This window comes from Dermacentor andersoni, chromosome 10, assembly GCF_023375885.2.
Source record: "Dermacentor andersoni chromosome 10, qqDerAnde1_hic_scaffold, whole genome shotgun sequence".
In the NCBI taxonomy this organism is placed as follows: domain Eukaryota; kingdom Metazoa; phylum Arthropoda; class Arachnida; order Ixodida; family Ixodidae; genus Dermacentor; species Dermacentor andersoni.
The window spans coordinates 28178304-28201926 of NC_092823.1; the positions used below are offsets into that span (position 1 = coordinate 28178304).

The 23623-nt window shown below is 44.4% G+C and overlaps 1 long non-coding RNA gene across 1 annotated transcript; it reads left to right on the top strand.

Moving 5' to 3' along the window:
- Positions 1-23623, top strand: LOC129381891 (uncharacterized). The gene is made up of 4 exons (XR_011890361.1): positions 1-142; positions 3400-3503; positions 8631-8728; positions 23443-23623. It is a non-coding gene; the product is annotated as an uncharacterized lncRNA (long non-coding RNA).

Here is a 23623-nt window from a genome sequence, read left to right on the forward strand (position 1 = left end):
TCTACCAATTGGTGCACATGTCTCTTCGGATAAATTCTGGTGTTCGGGAGGAGCGGATGCCAGTAAGCTTGGACTTCTGCCGAGACAATGTGACGACCACATCGGGAAGGCTGAATATTACTTTGCCAACATATTCAGTGCGGTATGTGACAGCGAATTCATTGTCGCTAGCAGCCAAACAGCATTTATTTGCAAGTTCTCTGCACGCAGTTAACGAGTTCGTCTTTCTCTGTGTATGTACGCATGTCGGCGAGTGCGCGCGCGCGCGTGTGCGTGTGCGTGTGCGCGTGCGCGTGCGCGTGCGCGCGTGCGTGCGTGCGTGCGTGCGTGCGTGCGTGCGTGTGTGTGTGTGTGTGTGTGTGTGTGTGTGTGTGTACCGCGGTGGCGGCAATTGTATGGGGGCGAGATGAAAAAACTTCCGCGTCCCATCTACAACGACTCCCTGCTGGTAGAATTAGACCGGAGTCCCCCCACTACGGTGTGCCTCATAATCAAGTCGTCTGTTGGCACGAAAAACACCAAAATTCAAATAAATTCAATTATGCATGTGTGTATGTGTCTGTGCGTGTATACGCATTGGCGTTCACACGTGCGCATATGTGCCTATACATCGGAAATAGTGGCCCCGCTAAATTAGACAAAACATTCACAGAGTAGCATTTCAAATTAGTACTTTAATTGTGATAATATTTTTGTTGTAACTGATTGGTTGACTTAAAAGGACAAGCGCTGGCGTGACGCTTGGCTTTCTCAACTGCGAGAACAAGAACGACATAAGGAGCGTCGATGACATCAAACCCGGCAATTTCGAACTGCTAACGATAGCTAAGGTGATATTAGATGAACAAATTATTCTTAAATTTAACCAACCCTTATCTGTAAAGACATGTACTCATTTAAAACAGCGGCTTCCTTTGACAGCGCACCCAACGACCAAACAACTTTTTTCGATCCCTCGTAGAGTACCGGACCAATATCCTCTGCTTTTAATAACTCAAAGAGCGGCAAAGCATGCAATGTACAGGAACTGGTTGTGATTTCACTTATTAGGCACGCATTTGGACTTTTATGCTTAGTGAATTTCTCATTTATAATCTCTCGTTACATGCACCGTTCTCTCTTTTTATTGGTTGCGAGCCACTTTAGAAAGCAGATAGCTACGCTTCCATTTCTCCAAAGACATTTTGTATACAGGCGTAATATGTCAGAAATAGTACACACCTTAGAACAACCCGGCAGCAGCTCCACCCTCCTCGCGGAATGTGCTAGCCTCGAACGTAGGTGTCCTCTGGGCACTGCTCAAGCAGTAGTGATTTGCTGAGGCCACACGACAACACTCTTGTCAAGTAAGCTCATTAATAATTAGCGTACATATATTGTACCTTATGCGCATTTCCTTCATCAAAGCTTTATAAGCATATTGTTTTTGTTTCAATATCTTGCCGAATTATCGCACAGCAGTATTGAACATGGTTAGAAGTTTTCAACTAGCTATGGTGCTCTCTCGCTATCACTGGCGCTCGCGCGAGAACTTACCTAACGGCCATGTCGTCGTGAACTGGTGTACTTCCTTAAAATGTACAACATGCTTAAGAAAGTAAATGATTCAAACTTGAAAATAAAGAGGATAAGACTAATTTTCGGCTTGTATCGGTGTTTGCTCTGACTACAAAGGTTGAGGAGAAATAATTCTTACATCGTCGCTCTTGAGAAACATTCAAGAAGTTTCGTTGTTAATTAAGTCCACAGCAGTCTGGCACTTGGCCGCACATATCAGAGAGCCAAAAATGATCGACGTATGAAAATTTATTTCGTTGCATAAGAGCTGACAGTTACTTTAGCATACGCTCAAGAGAATGAAAGCGAAAGGCTGCACGCTTCCGAGGCATTTAATATATTACGTGACATTCTCGTTCGAATGCGTTGTTACTTCCTATAGCTTGTTTTCTCTACTTAATTTAATGCGAAGGCATTATATGGTTCATGAGGAGCAAAAGTGCAGCAAGATTTAAAGGTTGTCGGTACGTCTCACCAACTATAAGGAGTTCGATCCCACCAAAGGCCGTGGTTCGAGTGGCGTCATTAACTTTACCTTAATAAGCTTTGCCTCACAGCATTTCGCCCTAATTAACATTAAAGGTCGTGGGTACGACTCAAATTGATGACCGTGGTTTCTACTGGCACCAAATGTTGTGGGTTCCAGTGGCTTTATTAACACTCTTTTAATTAATGCTGCCTGAATTAAGTTCGTTTCATTAACACGAAATATCGTGGGTATGACTCCCCCCACTGGTAGAGGGAGGAGTAATTTTGGTGCTATTGAATTTTGGCTCGACGGAAGGTCGAGCCTTCGACTTCCACGAATGGTCGTGGGTGGCATAATCAATTTTGGTGGCATAACACCGGACGGTCAGGTTTCGGTAACGGCTGACAACGGATTTTTGAACCCATGAGCCAATTGAGGCCCTCGCCCTAATGTTACTGCTGGAAGGTGAGGTTAAACATTGAAGCTCTTAATTAAGTAAAACGAAAAGAAAGAGCGCCACGTCCTCATTTCTCTGAATGTAACAATATGTTATAATATAGTTCTGGCTAAAAAAGCACATATCAGAATAAACAAACATGTCTGATGATTAGATAGTAGGTATGAACTTGCTCGTATACATGAGCGAAATGTTTGTATGTGTAAGGAGAGAGAAGCAAGAAAAGGCTTTCTATGTCATTGCGTTTATAAATGAGTATGTGGATGTAAATCCGTTGAATACTGTGAATGGTTAAGTAAACTTGCCTTATATGAACCGAGTGAGCTATAATCACTATCAAGTCAAGGCTTAGAAACGCGGTCAAAAGGCTGTTGTGCGGCTTTCTCTTTCTTGTTAGGGCTTCTTTTGTAACAAAACTAGGTAAATAAATCGGGCTAATCTGTATGTGTGTGCGTGTGTTTGTCTTTGCATGCATGTAATGCACATGTGTGTGTTCCTGTGTGTGCGCGTGCGTGAGCTCAAGTGATACAAGTGAAATTGTGCCTGGAGTGAGTTTCTCAGGATAAAGGCGAACATGTGCACTGCACTTTACGTGGTGTCATCCACGCAATCGATCGCTGCCGTTGTTTAAACAAAAACGTCGCCACCAGTATCACTGTGCGTTTTTACTCCAATGTCTTACTCTGATTCACAAGCTTTCTAGATAATTAGATCAAGTAACTAAATACACGAATCCGGCTAAATTCTTATACGGTTAAAGATGTCTTCATAAATACGGTACAGCAATTTCTGTCACTGCCCAGCTCCATGAGTGAGGAGCGTTGAAAGTCGATAAACAGTTTACTTTTTCGCACGGATTTAGCAACATGTGTGTATCACGCACTGTGAACCTCACATTTTTTCTTTCTTTTCACAGATCCATCGGCATGTTTCCACTTTCCCGTCTTTCATTTTATTGGAGTAGTCTCTTCAGCACAGTTGTCACCTACGTCGGAGGACTTGCCATAAGTATTTGTTTGGGTATATATACAATTTTTTGTTATGCATTATATTTCGTTCGTTATATATTATCATTGTATTATCATTCATTATATGTCGCGAAATAATTATTCTGTACTAGTGTGTGAAAATGACAGCCACCGTGCTTCTTTAGGTCATGCTGGTAAGTCCGCTCTTTCGTATTGATATAGGAAACCAAGTTAGTACCATTGTTCTGGCCGTTGCGACCATGTAAACTAAGTTTTAAAGAAAACAACGAGCGACCCTTGCTCCTTTAAGGGAGAAACGGCGATGTCCAATATGTTTCTATTTAAATCGTGCAACTTTCCTCCCTCATGCATGCAAGCAACAGTTTCTCCCTCTTCAAAACCAAGATGGCCGACTCCAGGCCAGCGAAGCGAAGCGATGGATGCGACTAGGCCTACGAACAGCGCCAGTTCACAGCTGTAAAACAATGTACGCGCAATAAGCATACGTTACGTTACAGGTACTTGCTCAGAAAAAGATAAACTATCTCGTTTTCTTTGGCGCATACAAAGAACCAGGTGAGAGTACGACACGATTTTCTAGCGACGCCTTCCGCTCGGCTGCCACTTGCATCACCCACCGTTCATGGTGGGCGATGCAAGTGGCTGAGCATGTTGATAATGCGGGCAACGCTCCGCTCTAACGACTTTTGAAGCGCGAAAAAGAATTGCATCGGAAAAAATATTGCTACAACATCACGGCGTTGAACTTACGTAAACATACATATATCCCTACATCAATCCGTCACAAACCGACTCGCCTATGTGGATGGGTGGTTAAATGGATGGATGTTATGAGCGTCCCCTTTGGAACGGGGCCGTGGATGGCGCCCCCAAGCGCTTGCTATTACACTGCCTAATGCCCTACTTAGGGTAAAGAAGAAAAAAAAAGAAAAACAAACGTGGTGATCTCCCACAACCAAATTTTCTGGCCCCCTAATGTAAACTTTGGTTTTGTACGTCTCCGTTTTTTTTTCGTTTCCCTACTTTTTTTCCACCAATCTTCCAATCGCTTCTTGCTAATCTCAATTACGGACATATGTACTTTTGCCCTGATTTCACTGAACCCAAGGGCTTCAAGGAGGACAGTGGTGCCTAAATCGACCACTGGGCATATGTCTTCACATTCTAATAACACATGCTTCACCGTGTGCAGAAGTTTGCAGGGACGACATGGCCACAATTAGTACATGACCGGTGTTGTTGGAGAAGTATGGGAGAGGCCTTTGCACTGCAGTGGGCGTAACCAGGCTGATGATGATGATGACGACGATGATGATGATGATGATGATGACCGCAGCAATCACATGCTTCCTCTTCCTCCTTATATCTCGCTTTATTGGTGCGTGTTCAAAGGCGTCCTGAAATCACTTCGAAAAGTAATGAGATTGCCTTTCACTTATAAATTGTTTCTTGCCTGATTTCGTTTATTAATCTTAAGTAGTTACTAAGGCAGGTTTTCTTTCTATTGCCGCCACTCATGAGATTATTTCAGCCTCCATGACTTTTCGCTTGACGTTCTTTGTTGTTGTGTTGCTTACCCTACAGGCCGCATACTTGCTGGTGAGCTTCCTAGCTGTTTTCGTCCACTGTGAATCACAGTTTTTCCTGTACAGATACCTCAACACTCTCCCAGCCCATTTACATACTTTCTTCCATATTCCTAAGTCGTTTTTCATTATCAATTTTACTGTGAGTTTGCCTCAATTCAAAACCAGTCCAGCCCATATCACCCTGCACAGCTTCATTTGTAGTCTTCCCGTCAGCGCCTAATGCGAAGCGTCCCACTCACCTTTGGTTCCCATCGAGTCCTGATTGTATCCGTGATTTCAATCAAACAAACGCATTTCCAAAAGTCAGTCCTGGAACCATTACACATTTCCACATACCCCGGAGCACCTCGTACCTATTGTATCCCCATGCCGCTCTGTGCTTCATTATGGCTGTATTTCTCTTCCCCTTTACTGATATTTTTTTTCTTGCGTTTCCATATATCTATTGCCTTCGTTTATCTATACAGCAAGGTATTCATGTACTTTTACCCGAGGCATTTACTGGCCCTGTATTGTCACTGTCTTTAAACTGTCTTTATTGAGTACCATAACACCTGATTTTCTAACACTAAATTTCAAATTTAAATTATCGCCTTCCTGTCCACAGATATTAGCCAGACGTTGCATATCACTTTGCTTGTTCGCTATCAACAACATGTCGTCCGCATAAAATAAACCTGGAAGCTGATGCTCTACTGCTTTACCCGCCTGTTTGTATGAATGATTAAACACGATATTACTTCCTTCTAACTACCTCTCCATCCTCACCATGTACATCATAAGCAGCAGTGGGGATAAAGGGCACCCCTGCCTCAGTTCTTCATTGATATCGACTTTCTCTTCGCTCGTCATCCATGCCCGTTCAATGCAAACGGTATTTTCTTGGTAAAGCTATCTAAAAATCCGTAGCCAATCGTCACCTAAGCCTTCCCCTTTCAGAATATCCCACAAAATGTTGCGGTCTGCGTTGCCATAGGCTCCTGTAATGTCTAAAAAGGCCACATACACACTGTCAGCTTTCTACTCTTGATATTTGAATACACTGAGTAAGAACACATACGTTATCATACAAACACCTACCTATTCTCAGGCCGTTCTGAAGCTATCCCGAAAGGCCATTATTCTGAGCCCATGCTTGCCGCTTTAATATGATTGCCAGCATTGCTAGCCTGTATATTACCGGTGTAATGGTCAACGGTCTATACGAGTGAATTCCATTTTTCTCTCCCTTACCTTTCTAAATTAAATTAATTCTACTTTTTCGCCAAGTGTCTGGTACTGTACATTTCACAGTTTTTTTCCACTGCTTTCAGCAGAGCTTCCTTACTTATTGCTCCTATTTCATTAATCAGCTTAACTGGAACCTCGTCTAGCCCTGTGGCTGTGCGTTTAGGAATCTTCTCTTCGGCTTTCTTCCAGTGGTAATTTGTCAGCACCAGATCCTTTTCTATCTTCTTCTCTTTCATGGTCTTTTTTTTCTTCGAATACAACCTCGTCATTGCCTTGGAAAGATTCAGCTGTTGTTTTTTATGTAATTTTATGCCGCTTCCCCTTCCACTTTGTTTACATCTTCGTCAAGGATGTATTCTTGTATTGTTGCTGACTTCCTGCTTATTAATTTTATCTGGTTCCAAAATATTCTAGGTGCGGCCTTCTTTCTCTCACATATTTCTGAGAACCAACGTTCACTTTCACCTTTTATCTTTGCTTGCACCAGTATTTGAACCATATACTTTTTCCCCTGTATATTTCCGCTTTACTGGCTACTTCATCCTGCGGCCACTGAACCTTCTTTGCCTGCCTGTGCTCTCGGGATTCTTTCTGTCGTTCGGCAATCGCTTCTCGTATCTGCCTCTTCCACCAGCTTTTCGATTTCTTTTTCCCTTTCTATATATTCTCCTGCCTAACTATTATCCTGCGCACTACGCGACGCATTAGGCAGAAGCCACCGCTGGCAGGCGGAGGCGCAGACGAAGCGGCGCGCAAGTGACGCTGGATATACAACTGCATATGTGCTTGCATGGTGCGCTCAAGCGCATCCTTGGTCTGGCGGTACCGTTTTTGTTCCATGTTTTGATTTGGAACCGTCGCTTGCGCTGGTGATGCGCTCACACCGCACCGCTACGGGCCGACGGCGCCAGTAAGCGTATTTTGCTTTCACTTCCAAGACGTCGGCGCTTCAAAACGATCACGAATCCACACATTTGATATACATTCGTTTTCTCCTCATCCTAAATTCACGCATCAAAAGGAGAAACACTGACTAATAACTGTGGCGTCTAAGCCGAGATGCCTGAGTACGGGCTTCTCTCGCTGTGCGTCAGCAGCCGGACTCTACTTTCGATTTGAGCTATTCTCGTATCGCAGCTCCCGTTCGAGCTAGAGGTTTGACACTGGTGGTCACTTGTCACGACAGGCTCAGATCTCAGGTTATGCTATACTTAGCATAATTTTACGTGGAAAAGAAGTTATTGTAGCCGATGTTCGGGTCACCGGCGGCGGCGACGCAAGATACGTACGCAAACGAAAAACGTTCCTCCTCTTTTGATTGCCGTAAGCCTGAAGGAGGAAAATGGCTGGTTCCTCCTTTCTTGCTCCTTTTTCTAAGAGTAGTTACAAGGGTTCTCCAATTTGGATACCATATTGACACGCGATTGAGCCACGCTAGGGGTGTGGGTGTTATTTTCTTAAGTTAGTGATCAAGACTTCAGCTTGGCCATCCCTAACTTCAATAATTCCTCGATCGACGCTAATTCCGAGGGTAAGGCGTCGCACTCTGCGGACACTTCGCCTTCGCATGTACCCTCGGACGTTACCGCAATCATCGCTTGGCAATATCGTGACGTACCCCTATGGCGTAATATATCACCCCAGAAAACACATGATAGTTACAGCACACCTGTATCTAGGATGAGTATTTGTTCGGGCTATGCTTAAGCGTTCGTTGTTGATTTTCGCTGTCAGAATTAAGTACCTTTCGTTTTGCCCGTAGCTCAATGTACAGGAGTAGAGCATTCACTAAAAGCTACTATATTTGGTAGCATGACGAAGTGAATGCTCCCTCGACACGGCGGCAACGGGCATGACGGGCATAATATAGTCACAGTCAATTTAGGGCTAGACCACGAGGACGAAGGAGGTTGTGGTTTTTGTACTGTACTGAGGCCAAGACATCACGGGAGAAATAAAAATTCCTGACTTTACGGTAGTCATCCGCAATATATATATATATATATATATATATATATATATATATATATGAATGTATGTATATGCCATTTAGTGGGTTATGCTTATCCTCGACTTATTTTGCACATTTAGGTAGAATAGAAGCATTTGGGTGGGCGGGGAGATGATCGCTATATATATATATATATATATATATATATATATATATATACGTGACGTCATTAAAGGGCTAAGGGCTGCAGCAAAGCATCGGTCCACGCTGATTGCATAATGTGTGCTAAAGGTGCATAATTCTTTTCTCTTAAACATATAAGGTCATACACTTTTTCGGCAGACCTCACTGTCACCTACTCAAAACTGTCCATTCTTCGCTCCTGCAGGTGGCACCAATCTTTCCGATGTGGAAATGCACAAATTGACGTCCAATGTCCTATTCCCACTGTGGCGACTTCTTAGGCTGATGCCTCCTGCAGAAAAAGTAAGCATTATCATCACATTTATGTGCCACCGATTGATTACCCAGTAATCCGAGCCTGTCCTGCGACCAACACATTCCGTATACCTTAAAGCACACCCACCGTGTAGTGTGCAGTCCCTATCACATTTCATCTCTAGCACAAGATGAAATATAACGCGAGGCAAAATATTGTTAGTTCCTTGCGAATTTCAAGAAATATATTCGCTACTGCTTCAGACTGGTGATGCAGCCAGCAAAACGTGATAACAGTTGTCACAGCTACATCCAATTAAAAACAATAAACACCACGACATGTATCCGGTTGTCATACGTAGATCTGGTGGCAAAGCTATTGTTTTATGTGTTACAGAGCAAATAGGTACAACCAAAGAATAGTTGTCCGACGATTAAGATTCTCCCGAATGCGAAATTTAAGTTCAGCTGTGTACGTTTCTTTTTTTTTTCATTTTGCAATACATTGAAGCAAACAATTTGCGTCACAAATTGCCGCATCGACTCGTAGTGGGCCAGTGCCGTCAGGGTCTTCTCAGATGGAAGGCGCTAATCCCATCAGTAACTTTTTTTTTCTTCATTGCAAGCGATAAGCGTAGAAAGAAGAACGCTGATTTGCTTTTGCGCTAGTTTACATGTGCACGGAACACTTATTACTCGTTTACGAACATAGCATGAATCATGTGCTATTTAACATTAGATGAAAAAAAACAATGCATTTGTCCAAAGCATTACAAACCTTGGGCGAGAAGACAAGGCTGGCAAATGTACAAAAATACTTCATTCATCGTTTTAAATAAATACACGTATGATCTTAAATGCAAATTTTGCTTTTCAATAGTAGGAGGTTTATATTTTTCTTTGTCCGTTTTCACAAACTTATTTTCAAGAACGTGAAAGTTTTTTTATATTTTAGTTGTTTTTCCCTCGTCAGATTTTTTCGTCTGTTTCTTTTCTTTTTCAAACCTGCACGGCGTTCCCTGTGAGTTTTCCGCCATGGAACTCAGCGAGGTGACATCGGAACGCAATATTTTGTCGCCGAAAGAGCGTTGTGTCTCCTCGATATCCACACCAAGGGGCCTCGGCAAGAAGAACAGGAGCGGTAACATACTGGACAGTGACACACGCCACATGATGCACATATTCGCGTAGCCGGGGGCCTGAACGCACCTTAGAGAACACGAGCAAGGTTGTCACCGAGATGATCGGTGTTCGCGTAAGGACAGTGTTCAGGGTGATGAATGAGCTGAAAGCCTTTGATTTTTAGGGTGGCCAACTGTCGACGCACTCGCGAATGCTCACACGAAATGCTGGGAACAGAAGACGCAGCGCGAAGTTTGACAGCTTCACATTGTGCGCTCAGCGGTCATGTGGACACGATTTTTTTCGCTGCAGCGAGATACCGAGGTCGACAAAATAATAACGAGTTCTCGAAGCGTATGAACCTCCGGTCACTCAAGTGGTGTAATTTGTGTCGCCTGCTTGAGGAGATAGGCTTAATACACGAGAAAAGGATCCGCAACACGCCATTTATTTATTTATTTATTTATTTATTTATTTATTTATTTATTTATTTATTGTACCTTGAAGGCCCGAAGGCGGTACAGAAGGGAGTCGAACAAAATGCAAGGCATGTGCAGATAACAGGGTATAATAATATAGAAATTTACAAAGTGCGGATTAACAAAAGTTCTAAACTTAACTAGTTCTAAAAGCAGATGTGTCGGTTATATTAACAGTTGAGGCCGTCAGATGATTCCGTTCATTGGTAGCTTTAGCAATAAATGAATAAAAAGATAGGTTCGTGCGACAGTGTGGAACGCTCAATTTATTGCGATGGTGAGTACGAGATGATATATATGCAGGTTCGGACAAAAGTTCACTTTTGATTTCAGGATTGTAAGAATAAATTTTGTGCAGCAGTGATATGCGTGCTAACTTTCTACTGTATGAGAGGAGAGGGAGGTTTAAGGTAGTCTACGTAGGTGTTACACTTGATGTCCGAGAATAGTTAGTAAGAATGAAACGTGCGCTACGGTTTTGTATAGATTCCGTTGCATTTGTTAAGCAATCCAAACCAGGGTCCCATACAGAAGAGGCATATTCAAGCTGAGGACGCATTGGTGTTTTGTATAGAAGTAGCTTTAAGTTAGCGGGTGCCATAGAGAAATTGCGACAGAGGTAACCAAGCGTACGGTTAGCATTGTTAGTGATGTGGTTTATCTGTGCTTGCCAGGAAAAATTAGGCGTTATGTGGACGCCCAAGTATTTATAGGAAGTGACTTCTTCAAGTACAGAGTTCTTCAAGCGATAGTTGGATAGATTAGACGAAGCACTATTGCGGGAAATCCTCATTAGTTTGCACTTTTGGCTGTTAAGTCGCAGTTTCCAAGTGTCGCACCAGTTAGTTACCTTCTCTAGATCAGATTGTAGATTTAGAGTGTCAGAATGGAGAGATATCTCACTATAAATGACACAATCGTCTGCAAATAACCTTATCGAGGACGCTACAGTTAGGCAAGTGAGAAAAAGCAAGGGTCCGAGAACAGAACCTTGCGGAACCCCAGAACTGACAGGACAAAGCCAAGAGCCAAAATTGTTAGCTGAGGCAAATTGCGTTCTACTGGATAGGAAGTGTTAAATCCATGACATAATATTACGGTCAATGTTGAATGTATTTAACTTTAGACAAAGTAATTGGTGAGAGACGAGATGAAATGCTTTAGAAAAGTCTAAGAAGATGGTGTCAATGTGAAATCCATTATCCAACGCGGCACAAATTTCATGTCTAAATGAAATAAGTTGAGTATCACAGGAAAACGATTTACGGAACCCATGCTGACGAGATAAAAGAAAATGAATTTATTTCTAGGAAGTTGATGAAATTAGAGTATATTATATGCTCTAGAATTTTGCATGGCACACTTGTTAGAGAAATCGGCCTGTAATTTAAAAGTGAATGCACGTCGCCAGACTTAAATAATGGAACCACCTTGCCGACTTTAAAATCCTTTGGTAATGAGCACGACAGAATAGATTGCAAAGAGATGTTGCACAAAATTATGGATGAGTACACTTCGGTATTTTTCAAAAACTTAGAATTAATACCGTCTATTCCTGACGATGACGAAATCTTTAACTTACGAATCAAGTTCACGACACCATCTTAATAAATTAACAAGGGTTCCATCTGAGGCAAATTCATCTTACCAACTTCAGGTAAAGAAGCACCGGGCAACACGTTATTGAAAAATGATTTAGAAAACACTTCATTGAGTACAGAACAACATTCTTCTTGCGGAACAGCACCATCTACATCAGTTACCGATATTGCGTTACATTCGGAACCCTTGACAGTTTTCCAAAATTTGTATTGTAAAAGAAAACGAGTTTAGCTTCTTTGACTGCGTTTTTAAACAGTGACGCAACCTGCTGATACGCACGCGAGCTATCAGTGGTGTTCCGTCTTTTTAGTTTTGCGAAACAGCCGTTTCTTCCAGTTCAGGATACGTTTTAGGGATGCATTAAACCACACCGCTCGATGGTTACACCGTACAACTCGGAGTGGTATGTATTTTTGTACTAGTTCGTTAATTTAATTTTTAAAAAGTGACCAATTCTGTTCAACGCTCAGAGTGTAAAAGTCCGGCATAACTTCTTCTACAAAAGCTTCAAGTTGTGTGTTCATTGACGCGTAATAGGCTTTACTGTAGTCTCGAATGTATTTTTGTTTGCTATCGTGACGGTTGATGTTTTTTTAAGCTGGAAATGGATAAAATAGTGATCGCTAAGCCCTGGCAAAACACTTAAAGAATCGACAAGATCGGGAGCGGTAGTCAAAACTAAGCCGAGGATGTTAGCACTGGTTGCTGTAGTTCGAGTTGGTTGAGTAATCAGCTGAGTAAGATGGAAATCAAAACACAAATCGAGAAATGCCTTGCTAACTGTAGTCGGATACAGTTGGCACAGGATAGGACCAGTTTATATTGGGGTAATTGAAATCCCCGCTTAGGAAAATGGGCGAGTGTGGAAACCTTGTCACGATGGCGTTAAGCAGGTCATGAAGTTCAGCGCAAAACGGAGAGGAAGCGCTCGGTGGCCTATAACATGCGCAAAAAATAACATTGCGGTGGTTGATTCTAATTCCTACACAGACTGCTTCTAAACCGGAAGAAAGAGGAATGTGAAACGAATTGAGCCTGTCAGCCACTGCGATAAGCACGCCGCCACCTAATCTAGTACCACTGTCACACCGATAGATAGAATATTGTTCTTGCCATTCGAATAATTCCTTGTTGGATATTTTTGACGATAGCCAAGTCTCTGTTAAATTGACAATGTTGGCAGTGCATGCATCGATTAGGGAAGATATGTCATCACGTTTATTTACAACCCTACGAATGTTAGAAAAGAGCAGATTAAAATCCGGTGCAAGGCGGTGTGTGTCCGAATATAGCTATGCAGGAGGTGGGTCATGCGCAGAAGATGGAACGGCGGCTTGAGAAAGATGCAAGGATGATTCATCAGCCTCGATTCCGGACTCGATCTGACATACACTGTTTTTTTCTTTTTTAATTATGGGGTTTTACGGGCCAAAACCACTTTCTGATTATGAGGCACGCCGTAGTGGAGGACTCCGGAAATTTTGACCACCTGGGGTTCTTTAACGTGCACCTAGATCTAAGTACACGGGTGTTCTCGCATTTCGCCCCCATTGAAATGCGGCCGCCGTGGCCGGGGTTTGATCCCGCGACCTCGTGCTCAGCAGCCAAACACCATAGCCACTGAGCAACCACGGCGGGTTCACATACACTGTTAGTACATGGGTGGTACATATATGCCTTCATTTTGATTATCAATTTATTGTACCGTACTGAAAATTCTTCACCGCTTGCTTTTCCAAACTCGATTAGTTTTTTGCGGCCTGTGCGGGTGGAAATGCAAAATTCTTCACTTACAGTGATACGTGTCGTTCTCATTTGGGGTACTGAGAAAAATATTTCGCTTTTTGTTTTAAAACTAGTGAACTTAGTTATTATCGGACGTCATTTATTTGGCGAAAGCTTTCGCAGTCTGTGGGCACGAGATATGGCTTCATTCGACAGTTCTATTTTGAGCGCTGAAGAAATTATGTCACGCAATTTTTTTTTTCCAGAGGTAGGCCACGTTGCTGTGCAGTCGTCAGCAACGCCATAAAATATCAAGTTATCGCGTCTTGACCGATCTTCAAATACATCAAAACGACTGTAAATGCAGACCGTCTCCCTACCCACAGCCTCAGTTAAAGCTCGGGAAATTTCCACCTCGGCACAGTTTTCAGATGCTTCTAATTTTTCTTCAGCAGCTGTCAACCTGTGTTTGGGCGTGGAAAGAACAGCAAGCTAGTATTGCTAGAGCGTTTACAGTGCAAAGCAGGGCTAGGACTGACCTGCATCGAGAAGAAAAGAAAGATTTGGAGCGTCCGCATTGTAGCCGCTCTTTCCAGCCCACTGAAGAAGAACGATGAGAGCCCGGTCTTTAAAGGCAGCTGATCCGATGATGTCAGGGACGATGGTGACGCTGAATCCATGGGAAATGAGGTGGCTGTAGCACTGGGTTGCGGAGGGGCGAGCGGTACCAAAGGTCTGATGACGCATCAGGCTGTGGTGGTGACTCGCCGTTGACGCACATCGATACAATCTGCATCGAGAAGCAATGAAAGATTTGGAACGTCCGCATTGTAGCCGCTCTTTCCAGCCCACTCAATCACATCGACCGGGATCAAATCGCCGAATGGCGCAACGGCTACCTTCGTGAGGTGGAGTGCTGCCGGGCTGTAGGTACAAAAATCTTCTTGGACGATACGTGGTTGACGCTGGGGCACGCTCCTTCGATCGTGAGGACTGACACCGCGGTACAGAATCGCGGACGTTAGTATGCTCGAGAAAATGGGTCAACGGGTCTGAAACAACTATCTGACAAAAGCCAGCGCCTGATCGTGACGCACTTCGTCAACGTGAATAGCTTCATCGACGGCTGCTTCGATGTTTTGCGGGGCGAAAAAAAAAGCAGGCGAATAGAACGAGGAAATGGCCAGCAATCGCCTCGAGGGATGATTCAATGAAGTTTCCAGAAGTTGCCAGCTGGTGGCGTCATTGTTATGGAAAATGCACTTTTTTATACCATGCGGGGAACGAAATCACCGACAACGATCTGGAAGAGATACAAACAAACAAAGAACTTCAACGAGGTCCTCAGAAGCGCCGCACTTAGAGCAGCACCGCGGGTCGCTCCTACGTGGTGATTGGGAGGCGTAGCCTCACCGCCGCATTGTGGGCTTTCTGGACTGCCCGGACTTTTGGCATCTGTAGAAGGGGGCATGACAACGAATTTTCGATGATAGCCTGCATTGTGTGAGGTAATTCTTGTGCGTTCATGAAGGCGTTCACAAAATTTTAGCGCATTTCACCCAGCACGTAATTTGAAATTGATTTTTTTTATATTCGACGTGAACGGCATAACAGACTGGCAACACTGGCGTGCTCGCGAGCCGTGACATCCCAGCTGCAGGCTTGCCAAGCGAGCATGCATCGTCCGGCAATCAATCCGTGCTTCACATGCGTGCGCATGCGGGGAAGTTCTGCATTATTCCGCTTCCCATTGGAATTGTTCAACTTCCAGTGGCTGATAGGATGCCGCCACGGTGCCCATGTAGCTCTGTGGGGTGACACAGCAAAGTGAGCAAGGAGTGCTCCGTATCGTTGTTCAAGGCCTCGATGGGAGATCTTTGTTGGAAACGCATTCTGTTCGGTTGCTACAATGACACAAAGTTGCCAGTATTCAAAATTTGCGAGAACGGGAAGGACAGAGCAGCCAGTCTGCAAGCGGTGGACTCCACGGAAGGTCACGTGGCTCGTTTGTCCTCTGCTTGCAGACGACATAACACAAAACGAAATGTTTCTCGTCTTACAGTGAATAATACCTTTATATTTAAAATATGCTTTTTATTCACAATAATCAACATGCTCTCAAATAGTAATGCCTGTGAGTAGAACAATTTATAACCATTATTTTGTCTGCATTGTTGCTAGCTGGTGTCACGCACAGCGAAAGAACAAAAAGAAAAGGAAATGTTAACTACAGGAACAATGACGCGCTTTTCATGAAGCAACCGAAATGTTCAACTGGGTCTCTAGCACACTATGACAGGGTCTAGTTCGCCGCACAACCAACGCACTGTTCGTCTTTAGAAACGAAAGCGACGTCGAAATTCCCTTTCTGCCATTTCTTCAAGCGCTCTGTGTTTTCCTCTAGCAGCGCTAACGCAGCAACCGAGGCTCCATATGCAAGCGCCATTTTCTCGTCATTAGGCTACGGATAGGATCAGAACGTCCGATTCCGTAGCGCAGCCGCTGTTTGGATTTAATACAATCCACCAGACGTGCCATGTGAAGCCGGTCTCGAAAAGAGCGCATAGATCTCTCGAACTTCGCACCTCTCGTCGCATTTTGCTCCTAGCAGACCACGTGCTCGGTTTGAAGATGATTGTCAGGAGTGTGTCGTCACATTGACGTTGCCAAAAACTTGGCCGCTACCCGCGGCTGACGTCTCCGCGTCGTAGGCCAATCGCGGGCGGCGTAACCGAAAGCGCGCTGCGAACGATCTCCGATCGCGCTCCATGCTCCCCAAAGGAGCCCGTCAATCGTTAGGTTTGGAATATGAATGTGGGCAGGAATGCCTGGCGCTCATCTGACGTTTTTGCTTTGTTCTCGCAACATTTCACGCCAGATAGCTACAAGGAAGATTTGCACCTGCTTGAGGAAAAGCTGAGGCTGCGGCCAGACGTTATGGCGGCCTTGCTCGCGCACCAATCCATCCGGCAGACCACGCCCCGGCCAAATATCATTCTTGCTATTTTAAGGCGTAAGCCCTCTTGGCGACTACCCCAGCTCTGTCACTAGAAAAAATGTAATGCCTTGTTCTTGCATAAAAAAGCGTAATTTGGGAAGACAATAAATTCTTATTATAGAGTAAATGTAGATGATTGGTAGCTTTATAAGAAATAAGGAACAATTAAAAAATTGATAAGAGAAACTACCCATAGGGATACACAGGGCTCCAAAGGTAATACATGGAATGATGATAGTAGGGGTGGGCCTACTGATAATTGGTGGAAGGCCAACTTGAAATATTTGTTTGGATCAACTTGAAATTCGGAGGTTAGCATAACTTAAATTAGGAATGGGCCAAGATGAAGTTTGCGTGATTTCGGGGATAGGCCAATTGAAAATTGGGGGTGCGAAAGCCTAAATTTGGAGGTGAGCAACTTGGAGGTGAGCTACAGCGGTGACGTAGAGGTAGAGCATCCACCTCACATGCAAGAGGCCGTGGTTCGAATCCCGGTGCCGCGCAATTTTGCACCGGATAAAAAACAAAGAATCCGCGTGTTGATAAAATTACACAAACAGGCCTGGAGTGCGCCCTGATCCCGGTCACCAGAACCGGTAACGCACTCCCTCACCAGAGCAAGATTGGCCACCCTGGTGTAGTACTTGGCCCCAACCTCCCATATGAACACAACAATCAAACCCCGGCCCTCAGTCCCCAGCAGCTGCGAAGCAACTGACCACGGCGGCGGTCAGACCTGTGACGCAGCAGAGGGTGCTAAGACTCCCTGGATCCGGACAGGCCGATATTGGGATCTGACCCTGGCAACATTTAACGCTAGAACGTTACCTAGCGAGGCGAGTCTAGCAGTGCTATTGGAGGAATTAAAGGGCAGTAAATGGGATATAATAGGGCAGAGTGAAGTAAGGAGGACAAATGAAGAATATACAGTGCTAAAAAGCTGGCACGTCCTGTGCTACCGGGGCTTAGCGGAGAGGTGAGAACTAGGAGTCGGAGTCCTGATTAATAAGAATATAGCTGGTAACATACAGTAATTCTATAGCATTAACGAGAGGGTGGCAGGTCTTGTTGTGAACCTTAATAAGAGGTACAAAGAGAAGGTTGTACAGGTGTACGCCCCTACATCCAGTCATGATCACCAGGAAGTCGAAAGCTTCTATGAAGACGTGGAATCGGCGATGGGTAAGATCAAAACAAAATACACTGTACTAATGGGCGACTTCAATGCCTTTGTGGGCAAGAAGCAGGGTGGAGACAAGGCAGTGGGGGAATATGGCATAGGCACTAGGAATAGCAGGGGAGAGTTATTAGTAGACTTTGCAGAACAGATTAAGATGCGGATAATGAATACCTTCTTCCGCAAGCGGGATAGCCGAAAGTGGACGTGGGGGAGCCCGAATGACGAGACTAGAAATGAAATAGACCTCATACTCTGCGCTAACCCAGGCATCATACAAGATGTGGGCGTTCTCAGCAAAGTGAGCTGCCGTGACCATAGGATGGTAAGAACTCGAATTAGCCTAGACATGAGGAGGGAACGGAAGAAACTGGTACATAAGAAGCCGATCAATGAGTTAGTGGTAAGAGGGAAATAGAGGAATTCCGCATCAAGCTACAGAACAGGTATTCGGCTTTAACAGAGGAAGAGGACCTTAGTGTTGAAGTAATGAACGACAATCTTATGGGCATCATTAAGGAGTCTGCAATAGAAGTCTGTGGCAACTCCGTTATACACGATGCCAGTAACCTATCACAGGAGACGAAACATCTGATCAAGAAATGCCAATGTATGAAAGCCTCTAACCCTACAGCTAGAATAGAACTGGCAGAATTTTCCAAGTTAATCAACAAGCGTAAGACAGCTGACATAAGGAAGTATATTATGGAAAAAATTGAACAGGCTCTCAGGAACGGAGGAAGCCTAAAAGCTGTGAAGAAACTAGGAATAGGCAAGAATCAGATGTATGCGTTAAGAGACAAAGCCGGCAATATCATTACTAATATGGATGAAATCGTTCAAGTGGCTGAGGAGTTCTATACAGATTTATACAGTACCAGTGGCAAGCACGACGATAATGGAAGAGAGAATAGTCTAGATGAATTTGAAATCCCACAAGTAACGCTGGAAGAAGTAAAGAAAGCCTTGGTAGCTATGCAAAGGGGGAAGGCAGCTGGGGAGGATCAGGTAACAGCAGATTTATTGAAGGATGGTGGGCAGATTGTTCTAGAAATACTGGCCACCCTATATACGCAATGCCTCATGACTTCGAGCGTACCGGAATCTTGGAAAAACGCTCACATAATTCTAATCCATAAGAAAGGGGATGCCAAACACTTGAAAAATTGTAGACCGATCAGCTTACTGTCCGTTGCCTGCAAAGTATTTACTAAGGTAATGGCAAATGGGAACCAGAAACACCTTAGACTTCCGTTAACCAAAGGACCAGGTAGGATTCCGTAAAGGCTACTCAACAATAGACCATATTCACACTATCAATCAGGTGATAGAGAAATGTGCGGACTATAACCAACCCTTATTTTTAGCTTTTATTGATTTCGAGAAAGCGTTTGATTCAGTCGAAACCTAAGCAGTCATGGACGCATTGCGGAATCAGGGTGTAGACGAGCCGTATGTAAAAATACTGAAAGATATTTATAGCCGCTGTACAGGCACCAGAGTCCTCCATAAAGAAAGCAACAAAATCCCAATAAAAAAAGGCGTCAGGCAGGGAGATACCATCGCTCCAATGCTATGCACAGCGTGTTTACAGGAGGTATCCAGAGACCTGGATTGGGAAGAATTGGGGATAAGAGTTAATGGAGAATACCTTAGTAACTTGCGATTCGCTGATGATATGGCCTTGCTTAGCAACTCAGGGGACCAACTGCAATGCATGCTCACTGACGTGGAGAGGCAAAGCCGAAGGGTGGGTCTAAAAATCAATCCGCAGAAAACTAAAGTAATGTTTAACAGTCTCGGAAGACAACAGCAATTTACGATACGTAGCGAGGCACTGGAAGTGGTAAGGGAATACATCTACTTAGGGCAGGTAGTGACCACGGATCCGGATCATGAGACTGAAATAACCAGAAGAATAAGAATGGGCTGGGGTGCGTTTGGCAGGCATTCTGAACTAATGAACAGCAGGTTACCACTATCCCTCAAGAGAAAACTGTATACCAGCTGTGTCTCACCAGTACTCACGTATGGGTCAGAAACCTGGAGGCTGACGAAAAGGGTTCTGCTTAAATTGAGGACGACGCAACGAGCTATGGAAAGAACAATGATGGGTGTAATGTTAAGCGATAAGAAAAGAGCAGATTGGGTGAGGGAACAAACGCGTGTTAATGATATCTGAGTTGAAATCAAGAAAAAGAATTGGGCGTGGGCAGGACATGTAATGAGGAGGGAAGATAACCGATGGTCATTAAGGGTTACGGACTGGATTCCAAGGGAAGGGAAGAGTAGCAGGGAGCGGGAGAAAGTTAGGTGGGTGGATGGCATTAAGAAGTTTGCAGGGACAACATGGCCACAGTTAGTATGTGACCGGGGTAGTTGGAGAAGTATGGGAGAGGCCTTTGCCCTGCAGTGGGCATAACCAGGCAGCTGCTTCTGCTGCTTATGTTGATGATGTATTTCTTGGTTGGCCCTTCTTGAGTATTGTTCGGACAGAAGGAGTCGCTTGTCCAAATCCAGCACCTTTCTTTGCAGATTGGTGTGAATTGATCGAAGCGTCTCATATTCAGCAGCAAGGTTGTTGCTTTTAGCGATTTCCGCATTTAGTTTTCCCTCAAGCTCTTTATTAGAGTCATGTGCAGCCTCGACACTTTTAACTTAGCCTTGCGCTTCCCTCTCTGGTGCTCGAATTTCATTTCGCATTTCCCGCTCTATCAGCTCACCAAATATAGCCATAATAGCCATAATAGACCCTGTACTACAATTTCTCGCGGACAACCGCAAAGTGTTGAGTGACGTGTATGCCTCCTTTAGGGGTCACACATTTTCATCTATATGGTAGACAGCAGCTGAAAGGACATATTGCGTTGTACGGACGCTCCCGCCTTGCGACTGCGAATTTAGGCCCAGTGAGCTCGTGTGACCAATGGCGTCGCTGTGGACAACGAACGCTACAAGCTGCAAATGGCCAGAGTCACCTTGAGGAACAATATCAAGCAGGTAACGGCGCAAGGCACGAGGAAGACGATTCTGCACGCGGTGAACCTGTAGGCAAAGTTCCGGCTTGACACGTCGGCGAATGACTATATCGAACCCATTGTCATCCAGCTGAGTGAAGAACACACTGATGAAAGTGACTCTGACTACGAGCTGTCCAGCATGTAGCCACTAGACGAATCGTAAAGGCTTATTAGTGAACGAACAGCCTTTATCAGGGCCACCGAAACTTTGCAGGTGGCGACACTATAGCTGAGCATCCACATTGCGAGCTCTCAAATAAACAGGCAGTTTATTACAGACAACCTGAAAGCCTCTACTTGCTCGGGATTTATTATGGGCTCATGCAAACCCATAAAAAAGCACCGCCCCCTAGCGGCGGCGGCCACTAAGGCAACCCTCAAACGGCAACTTGAAAATTACTTGGTCTTTGAGTTTCTCCGTAACAGAATTAGGTCTTCTCGTATATGCGAATTAAAATCCGAAGCTAATTTGTCTGCAGCTTGTGTGTAAGCCGTACTTTACGAATTCTCTGATGCAATTTAGTCGGAAAAATGTAGTTACTTCAATGAGGCACTTGCGCTAGGCAGAGGGTTTAGAAGAATGAGGATCTACGCCGCACTTCCCGACACATGCAGGCGTGCGTGACGCATGCCGCTTGCAGTTGTGGCGCTTGTCTAACGTCGCCTAATCTCGTTTGGGGCGCTGGTGCTTGCTGCTTGTGTAACATCGGCAGCACTTTCGTTTCACATCCACTTACACAGGGCGCCGTGGAGGCGTGTTTTTATGGCATATTCCTTTTAATGGAAGCTGAATTCTGAGAAAGCAACGCTTTTAATGTAATTGATGTGCGGAAACCCGCAAAATGGAGAGAAGTTAGTAATAAAGAGAAAAGTTGGACTTTCACCCAATCGTAGCGACTGCTACAATGGAAACCCATACAGGTTCCTTGAAAGAAAAGCCTCGCAGTAGAAGAAACTTCGTCCTGCTCCGGGACTCGAACCCAGGACAACCCCCTTTCCGGGGCAGCCACTCTACCATCTGAGATAACCACGCGGCTAGCAGATGGCAGGGCGAAGTCAAATTTATGAACAACTCGAAGCAAAGGCGAGAGCTTGAAGTAATAGTTCCAATACTTTGCAGTAATAGCTGCCCCTGAAAGAGGTTGGTCCCGGGTTCAACTCCCGGACCAGGAGGAATTCTTCAACTCTGAGGCTTTCATTTCAAAGAACCCGTAGGGGTTTCCATTGTAGCGATTGCTACGACTGGGTGGATGTCTTATTCTTTTCTTTAATAATTACTTCTCTCCACTTTGCGTGTTTCCGAAGAACTAAGGTGTCACTTCTTTTTCGATCGTCAGGGGCATTACTTATAGAGTTTCCTAAATCTGAAGAGACTATCAATCGTTCCTGATAATGTCACACGCTGCATCTGTTGCGTGTCTCAATCAAGAACGAAGGACGTAGAAAATTGACGAATGAGGTCGTCTGGCTCCTGAACAATACCCGTCCCCACTTCGTTTATGTGGTTAACACAAAAGTGGCAAAGTTCAAATGGGAAATGCTGCGACATCGGCCAAACAGCCCAGGCCTGTCGCCTTGCGACTTCCTTAGTTTGGGACAATTGAGAAAAACAGCTCAACGGAATCATATTCGTGTCGGACGATCACTTGAGACAGTCAGTTAGAGACTTTTTGAAGCAGCGACTCAAGGAGTTTAATGAGACGGGAATCACGCGACTCGTTAGTAAGTTGGACAAATGTCTAAATGGTCATGGCGGCTACTTTGAAGTAGAGTACCCCGTTTATCATATATTCGTGTTGGCTAACTTTCATTTGACTGGTCATCGTATATTTTGCAGAATTCCTGCTTTTTATATCCGCCCTCTGTTGTGATATAATTCTGGTGCAGTTACACACAATACACGACCAGTGACAGCTGCTCCTGCGCAATACAATGAAAAAAAAAAGATCAGCGCCATTGAGATTTCGCCATGGCCGTTGCATTTGCACAAAAATGTGAACAAGATTCTTGAATGACCAATGTTTATTAAAATATTTGCCCGCAACTTGTCCTTAACAGAGAAAAGAGTGTAACAGCTGTGTCTTACCAGTACTCACCTACGGGGCAGAAAGCTTGAGGCTTACTAAAGGGGTTCTACTTAAATTGAGGACGACGCAACGAGCTATGGAAAGAAGAATGATGGGCGTAACGTTAAGGGATAAGAAAAGAGCAGATTGGGTGAGGTAACAAACGCAAGTTAATGGCATCTTTGTTGAAATCAAGAAAAATAAATGGTCGTCCGCAGGACATTTCATGAGGAGGGAAGATAACCGATGGTCATTAAGGGTTACGGACTGCATTCCAAGAGAAGGGAAGCGTAGCAGGGGGCGGCAGAAAGTTGGGTGGCCTGATGAGATTAGGAAGTTTGCAGGGACAACATGACCACAATTAGCACATGACCGGGGTAGTTGGAGAACTATGGGAGAGGCCTTTGCCCTGCTGTGGGCGTAGCCAGGCTGATGATATATTGTGCATGTATGTTATACCATTTATCACATTCACTAATACTAAGAACACCAGCGCTTTCTTGGGTACGTTAAAGAATGACTTATTCCATAATTAAATTATTGATTGATTGATTCTGCGGATTTCTTTTTCAGACTTCTGCCACCAATTCGAGAAGACATCACATCACCACAATGAGAAAACACGAACTGCAAACTTCATTGACTTCTGAAACATTTGTTTGAATTTCTCCCATGGAGATAAGTGTCCTCGTGTCGAATAAATCAGCAATAACATTTCCGCTGCAGACAAGAACAAACACTCTATGGCGGCTAG